Source organism: Natator depressus, chromosome 3, assembly GCF_965152275.1.
Source record: "Natator depressus isolate rNatDep1 chromosome 3, rNatDep2.hap1, whole genome shotgun sequence".
In the NCBI taxonomy this organism is placed as follows: domain Eukaryota; kingdom Metazoa; phylum Chordata; order Testudines; family Cheloniidae; genus Natator; species Natator depressus.
This window is the reverse complement of record NC_134236.1, coordinates 187,564,399-187,573,580: the sequence shown is the minus strand read 5'-3', so window position 1 is coordinate 187,573,580 and position 9,182 is coordinate 187,564,399.

Sequence of the window (9,182 nt, the reverse complement as noted above, 5' to 3'; positions counted from 1 at the left end):
TATGTAATCTCTCTAAGTATCTACTCTTTCTCTTCCTCTTCGACTGCTTCTGCTACCAACTCTGTTCAGCCATCGTAACCAAGCAGCACAGCTTCTGCCGCCAACTCTGCTCTCCTGCTCTTGCCACACTACCGAGCTTCTCCATGTTGTCTGTCCTGGGCTCCCGCCTCCGTGAAAGCTACCAAAGACAACAATTTCCCGCATTTTTTCAGCTATCGTGAACTGAACAGCACCTCTTCCACTGCCACCCTGCTCTCCTACGTTTCGCCCCCTTTTTTCCAGGACTACCCATGCAGGCGCCATAGCGCAGCAAGCATGGAGCCCACTCAGATCTCCTGCTGCAGTTTTCACCGTTGTAAATACCTCGCGCATTATCCAGCAGTACGTGCAGTACCTGCAAAAGCGGGTGAGGAAGCAATGACAGCGCGATTACTATACTGATGAGGATATGGACACAGACATTCCTAGAAGCACGGCATGTGGTGATTGGGAGATCATGGTGGTGTTGGGCCAGGTTCATGCCGTGGAATGCCGATTCTGGGCCCGGGAAACAAGCACAGACTGGTGGGACCGCATAGTGTTGCAGGTATGGATGATTCCCAGTGGCTGCGAAACTTTCGTATGCGTAGGGCCACTTTCATGGAACTTTGTGACTTGCTGTCCCCTGCCCTGAAGTGCAAAGACACCAAAATGAGAGCAGCCCTCACAGTTGAGAAGCGAGTGGCCATAGCCCTGTGGAAGCTTGCAATGCCCGACTGCTACCAGACAGTCGGGAATCAGTTTGGAGTGGGCAAATCTACTGTGGGGCTGCTGTGCTGCAAGTAGCCGACACAATCATTGACCAGCTGCTATCAAGGGTAGTGACTTTGGGAAATGTGCAGACCATTGTGGATGGCTTTAATGTGCTGGGGTTCCTTAACTGCGGCGGAGCAATAGACGGAACACATATCCCTATCTTGGCCCCGGAACACAGGGGCAGCCAGTACGTAAACCGCAAGGGGTACTTTTCCATGGTGCTGCAAGCACTGGTGGATCACAAGGGATGTTTCACTGACATCAACGTGGGATGGCCGGGAAAGGTACATGACACTTGCATCTTCAGGAACTCTGGTCTGTTTGAACAGCTGCAGGAAAGGACTTACTTCTCAGACCAGAAACTTACTGTTGTGGATGTTGAAATGACTATAGTTATCCTTGGGGACCCAGCCTACCCCTTAATGCCATGGCTCATGAAGCCATACACAGGCACCCTGGCCAGTAGTAAGCAGCAGTTCAACTATAGGCTGAGCAAGTGCAGAATGGTGGTAGAATGTGTTTTTGGACGTTTGAAAGTGCGCTGGTGCACTTTACTGACTCGGTTAGATCTTGGCACAACCAATATTCCAACTGTAATTGCTGCTTGTTGTGTACTCCACAATATCTGTGAGAGTAAGGGGGAGATGTTTATGGCAGGGTGGGAGGTTGAGGCAACTCGCCTGGAGGCCAAGTTCGCACAGCCAGACAACAGGGCGATTAGAAGAGCGCAGCAGGGTGTGCTGCGTATCAGAGAAGCTTTGAAAGCCAGTTTCATGACTGGCCAGGGTATGGTGTGACAGTTGTGTTTGTTTCTCTTGAAGTTACCCACCCCCTATATATATATGAAAGGAAATAAAGTCAGAATTGTTTAAAAAACATTCTTTATTATTTGTTGCACAACAAAAGAGAGAAATCAGAAGGTAGACCAGGGAGGGAGGGGTGTTGGGTTAGGAGGGTGGAGGAGGAGGGAATGACAAGTCCAGAAACCAAATCAAAATGTCTGACATGCCAGCCTTCTGGTGCTTGTGAAATCCTCTGTGGTTGAGTGTGTGGGTCCCCATAGACTCCTCGCCCGTGTTCTTGGGCGTCTGGGTGAGGAGGCTATGGAACTTGGGGAGGAGGGAGGGCGGTTATACTGGGGCTGCAGCGGCGGTCTGTGGTCCTGCTGCCTCTCCCACATTAGATCCACCATACAGTGGAGCATGTCGGTTTGCTCCCCCATGAGCTTGAGCATAGCATCCTGCCTGCTCTCATCATGCGCTCCCTCCTCTCTTCGTGTTCATTGAATGCTTTACGGGACTCCGCAATTGTTTGCCTCACACATTCAGCTGGGCCCTAGCAGTGCGGGAGGACTACATGAGCTTGGCGAACATGTCATCCCGAGTTCATTTTTTCCACCTTCCAATCTGGACCAGCCTCTGGGACAGAGTAGATAGGGGCCACACTGAAACATTTGCACCTGCAGGAGGAGAAAAAGGGAGGGTAATATTTTAAAAGATACATTTTAGAGAACAAAGGGGACACTCTTTCTCAGTGAAACAGGCAAATCATAGTACACAGTACATGTTCCTTCTGTACAAGGTCACATTTTGCCTCTTATACTGAAGTGCCTGCCACTTTGGTGTGAGTAAGCCATCACACGCAGCCGGACAACAGAATTCAGCTTGCAGGCAACCATGGTAAGCCCTAGGGGCACTTGGGGTTCTGCTTCTTGTGCATTCATTTCAATGCTTTCAAACTTCCGGGCCCCCTTTCCCATAGCAAGCAATGCCTGGTGGGCTTGCCATATAAAAGGAGGGCCTGCCTCTGGGATGATCGCTTCATCCAACACACATCCTCCCCCTCACCATCCCGCACCCACCATGTGGCTCCGATGAGGCTCTGAGCAGGGATGAGCCCTTTAAACTAAACGCGAATAGCCCAGCACAGCTGGGTTTCCCCCCACCCCCCACGACATGACTCCAATCAGGTTCTCACTCACCAGAAGTGCCTTCTCCAGGGTCATGGTCCGGGAGCCCGCCTTGGGAGTGGGGGGAGGCTGTTGGCTCTAGCGTTAAGAATAGTTCCTGGCTAGAGGGGAAAACGGATTCCCCACTTGTCACCTGTGCACTGTCGTCCTCCTCCTCTTCTTCGTCCTCCAATAACTCATTCTCCTCACTCCGTGCAACTCCCCCCTTGCAGGTGTCCACGGACAGTGGTGAGGTAGTGGTGGCATCACACCCCATAACTGCATGCAGCTCACAGTAGAAGCAGCATGTATGGGACTGTGACCCAGAGCACCCGTTTGCCTCCTTGGCTTTTTGGTACGCTTGCCTGAGCTCCTTGATTTTTGTACGACACTGCTCTGTGTCCCTGGAGTAGCCTCTTTCCGTCATGGCCCTGGAGACTTTGGCATATGTATTTGCATTTCTTTTTTTGGAATGTAGTTCTGCCATAACAGATTCGTCTCCCCAACATGTGATGAGATCCAGTAACTCCCGTTCGGACAATGCTGGAGCTCGTCTGCGAATCTGGAACCGCGTGGTCTCTTGTGATGCTGGACTGTGCTGATGGTCACCTGTGCTGATGGTGACTGTCATAAAAATAAAGGGAATGGTAACCACCTTTCTGTATACAGTGCTATAAAATCCCTCCTGGCCAGAGGCAAAACCCTTTCACCTGTAAAGGGTTAAGAAGCTAAGATAACCTCTCTGGCACCTGACCCAAAATGACCAATGAGGGGACAAGATACTTTCAAATCTGGAAGGGGGGGAACAAAGGGTTCATCTGTCTGTATGATGCTTTTGCTGGGAACAGATCAGGAATGCAGCCTTACAACTCCTGTTAAGTTAGTAAGTAATGTAGCTAGAACATGCGTTAGATTTCCTTTTGTTTAGTGGCTGGTAAAATAAGCTGTGCTGGATGGAATGTATATTCCTGTTTTTTGTGTCTATTTGTAACTTAAGGTTTTGCCTAGAGGGATTCTCTACGTTTTGAATCTGATTACCCTGTAAGGTATTTACCATCCTGATTTTACAGAGGTGATTTTTTTCCTTTTCTTTAATTAAAATTCTTCTTTTAAGAACCTGATTGATTTTTCACTGTTCTTAAGATCCAAGGGTTTGGGTCTGTGTTCACCTGTACAAATTGGTGAGGATTCTTATTAAGCACTCCACAGGAAGACCAGGCCTTTGTTTTCTGTAAGGTACTCAAACCCTGCTTCAGGATGGAACTTCAGGCATGTGCGTAGGTCCCACTGGGGTCGCTGAATGGAACCTAAGCCCGTACCTAAAGTTAACACACATAAATGCTCTCCTTCATAAGGATGAACTTAAGTGTATGTTTAAATTTTTTCCTGAATCAGGGCCTCAGAGATCATAGAACAGTGTAAATAAATGTGAAAATTAGATAGGCAGGATGGATCAGCATTGAAGAGGACATCTGACACTAGCACAACTGCTTTGTATGTGGCATATTTTCAAAAACATCTGAGTTTACCTCTGTCAAAACAAATAAATTCATACTTATGTTAATACCTGTTAAAAATAAGAATACCTTCTCTCTCCTTTTTTTTTTTAATCTTGTTCACCTCAGAAAAAAGTTATTCATTTTGGGAGAACTATTTTCAATTTAATCCATATGAAAAACAGAACATGCATTCTATGAATACTCGAAAAATAGAGACTTCTCATGTACCCCAAGAGTAATTTGCTTATGTCAGAAGTGTAAACTGGGTATACAAGTGTTTTAGAAACAGGATTCTTAATCTCTAGTCCTCATATTGAAATATATTCAAAATGATGCTGTGTTGCCAGGACAACTACTCTTTATAGACAGTGTAAACATGAAGACAGATCAGCACAATTTGTATTACAATAACTTATACGTACTTGGGGTTCGATCCTGAAAAGTCTCTCTCTCATCCACCTCAATGGGGCTCCCTCTATGGGGAAGGGAACAGTTCTTTACTTCCATTTTTTCTCACTGAACATTTGTGAAAGTTAATAGAAGTTTCTTTTCTTATCTGACTTTTCTCCTATCAGAGTTGTACACCCTTTAGGTGTATTAGAAGAGTTTGTCTACTTATTTGTATCTCACACAAAAAAATTAATAATGATTCACAGATCACACTTTAATACACCAAGAAGCACATTCAACAATTTTCCACACATCACTCACAAGTCCTGGTCAAAAATTAAAAGAATTGCAACTTTCCTATTGTGATATAACTATAACTACTGCATATGGATAGATATAGCCAGAACTATGTTCTATTATAAGATAATTATTTTTGTGTATTACAGAATAATTATGTCGCATGATTATTGAGAGTATTTTGGATGTAAGGTTTCACATTTTGTCAAATAACATGGTTTGTAAGGCAACTCAGCTATCCTTTAAAATATTGTACTGATAAATAACTGCACAATACTTTAAAAATGTACATATATGTGGTTTCAAAGAAGGTGTGTTTTAATGTTATTATCATGTCCATGTTAAATATATTATGTGCTATATATCATTTTCTACTGGCTCTGCCATTAACTCCATAACAGCTGGCGCTAAATGCACTAAATTGTAATATAATGAGCTTGTATATTGCTAGCAATTACAGAGTTAAGTTGAATAAATCCTCTGATACAAAAGAAGTGTACTTTCCACCTAACAATAAATTAAAAGTGACACCTGCCTTAATTTAAAATTTCCATGGATCATATATTAAAATCAGCAACAAAAACAACAAAAAGCATTGCAATTGAAACCCCATCTCAAAATTTGCTTCATTTTACTACATCCGTTTCATATGCGTTTATGACATCTGTCACCTCAATATATTATTTAAACACCAATTATGCATTACTGAGTTATGAAGTATATGATAAATACACCGTTAAAGTTGAAAATCTTAAGATGTGAAGTGAATGCCGTGTATTGGTGTTTGTTTGTTATATGGTTTTGCTATATAAATGCTAGATTATTAGCTCTTACTGTCCTTTTAGGAAGTGATTCCACTGCAGACTTTGATTCAGGAAAGCACTTAAATTTTAAGCATGTGCTTACATACCATTGACTTCAATAGGACTTAAGATCATGCTTAACATTAAGCATTTCCCTTGTGTGCTTTTCTAAATTGGAGCCATATATAATAATTTCTACAGTTTTGATCTGATATGGACAATTGCAATATCATTCAAATTGTGGTTCTGGGGTACATCCATGTCATCAGATAACTTTAGATCAAATAATTCTTCTGAAGTTAATTTTAAAAAATAACTTTTTAGGCATTTTCACTCATAGGACTGGCTATATAAATTAACTATAGTTAGCTGTACTCTTCTGCAATTCACTGACTCACAATTAGAGCACAATTTAATTTCTTTGAATATCTGTTCAGCTTTTTACATGAATTTGTTTTGCTATGTTCACACCTTTTGGGGCTCACTTTCCACAAACATTTGATTGATTGTATTTAAATGGTAAAAGTTACTTGCCACATGCATAAGTATTTGTGGAATCATAAATTCACTTGTGTATGTATTCATGCCAGGAATGCATGTGGTCTCATACAATCAAGGAACAGAAATAATACAATGTGACTTATCCAACAAATTATACATAACCAAGCTTGATTTTAAAATATTCCCAGTCAAACCATGGGGGTGGGGGTGGAAGAGAGATTAAAAGAATATTAGTCAAATACATGTAAACAAGAAACACATTGGAGGAAATCACAATCTGAACGGGGATATCCTATATGCAGAAAAAGAGGATACATTCTCTGAATAAATTATTTATTGAAAGTTATTCCCTCAGCTAGACACAACCCAATAATGAGCTTTCCAGAAGGCAATAACAGGGTCAAGGATTCGATCTCTGAAGGAAACACTAGAAGGTCAATAATGGGATCAGGCCAAGGATAAGTTCGTTGACTGACTAGAAGAGAATGCTACCATCCTGACATGAGAACAACCAAAACACTGGCTTAGACAAGTGAAATTTAAGTTCACAGTAGGACCAAATCGAATGGCTGGAGGTTATAGTTGCAAAAATTCAAATTAGAAATTAGACGCACTGGGCAGCACAGCGTGGGGAGGAGGTGACCAGCCCTCTGTGAAGAAAGAAGTGGTTCAGGACTATTTAGAAAAGCTGGACGAGCACAAGTCCATGGGGCTGGATGCGTTGCATCCAAGAGTGGTAAAGGAGTTGGCAGATGTGATTGCAGAGCCATTGGCCATTATCTTTGAAAACTCACGTTGATCGGGGGAGGTCCCGGACGACTGGAAAAAGGCTAATGTAGTGCCCATCTTTAAAAAAGGGGAGAAGGAGGATCCTGGGAACTACAGGCCAGTCAGCCTCACCTCAGTCCCCGGAAAAATCATGGAGCAGGTCCTCAAAGAATCAATTCTGAAGCACTTAGAGGACAGGAAAGTGATCAGGAACAGTCAGCATGGATTCACCAAGGGCAAGTCATGCCTGACTAATCTAACTGCCTTCTATGACGAGATAACTGGTTCTGTGGATGAAGGGAAAGCAGGGACGTGTTGTTCCTTGACTTTAGCAAAGCTTTTGACACTGTCTCCCACAGTATTCTTGCCCACAAGTTAAAGAAGTATGGGCTGGATGAATGGACTATAAGGTGGATAGAAAGCTGGCTAGATTTCAGGCTCAACGGGCAGTGATCAATGGCTCCATGTCTAGTTGGCAGCCGATATCAAGTGGAGTGCCCCAAGGGTCGGTCCTCGGGCCAGTTTTGTTCAATATCTTCATTAATGATCTGGAGGATGGTGTAGATTGCATCCTCAGCAAGTTTGCAGATGACACTAAACTGGGAGGAGAGGTAGATACACTGGAGAGTAGGGATAGGATACAGAGGGCCCTAAACAAATTAGAGGATTGCCAAAATAAATCTGATGAGGTTCAACAAGGACAAGTGCAGAGTCCTGCACTTAGAACGGAAAAATCCCATGCACCGCTACAAACTAGGGACCGAATGACTATGCAGCAGTTCTGCAGAAAAGGACCTAGGTGTTACAGTGGATGAGAAACTGGATATGAGTCAACAGTGTGCCATTGTTGCCAAAAAGACCAATGGCATTTTGGGATGTATAAGTAGGGGCATTGCCAGCAGATCAAGGGACGTGATCGTTCCCCTCTGTTCGATACTGGTGAGGCCTCATCTGGAGTACTGTGTCCAGTTTTGGGCCCCACACTACAAGAAGGATGTGGAAAAATTGGAAAGAGTCCAGAGGAAGGCAACAAAAATGATTAGGGGACTGGAACACATGACTTATGAGGAGAGGCTGAGGGAACTGGGATTGTTTAGTCTTCGGAAGAGAAGAATGAGGGGGGTTTTGATAGCTGCTTTCAACTACCTGAAAGGGGGTTCCAAAGAGGATGGATCTAGACTGTTCTCAGTGGAAGCAGATGACAGAATGAGGAGTAATGGTCTCAAGTTGCAGTGGTTTAGGTTGGATATTAGGAAAAACTTTTTCACTAGGAGGGTGGTAAAACACTGGAATGCGTTACCTAGGGAGGTGGTGGAATCTCCTTCCTTAGATGTTTTCAAAGTCAGGCTTGACAAAGCCCTGGCTGCAATGATTTAGTTAGGGATTGGTCCTGCTTTGAGCAGGGGGTTGGACTAGATGACCTCCTGAGGTCCCTTCCAACCCTGATATTCTATGATTATGACACTTTATAACTGTGAAGGTAAATAAATATTGGAACAGATTACCAGAGGAAATGGTAAATTCATCGTCACTTGGAGTTTTTAATTAGATGGTTTTCTAAAAGTTATGCTTTAGTTCCACCACAGCTTCCACAAGTTAATGAGCTTGATAGTTTTCACTTGCATACCAAGGAAGAATAACTCTCTCCTCCACAGGAATTGCATGGTGAAATTCTATGACTTGTGTAATACAAAAGGTCAGACTAGATGATTGCAATTGTCCCTTATGGTCTTAAAGTCTATGAATGGTATGGGACCTACTAGAGGTGTGCATCCCATCTGGATTCCACACATGTGAAATCCTACTGAGAATCCAAGGAAAGAACACCATTCAAGGGTAATCACATAATGCCTATCTTGCTGCCAATCCACTCCCTCAGATCTAATCTATGACTCATCTCCACTGGCATTTGGGGATAATGTAAGGATGATTAACAGCTCACATGACTGCATGAGCACACATCCCCCATTAGAATATCCCATCTGACAACTGTCATCCAGGAGTGCAGTGTCAGGCCAATACTGCTGAAGGACAACTTTCATGGTGCCTGGAAGGGAGACATCTCTCTGCTCCTAGAAGATCAATCCAACCCACCCTCTACCCCTGCCAACATATAGTTATATTTTACTTCACATAAGGTTAGGGACCTCCCTCTCTGTCTTTTCCCATAGCTGCAGAACA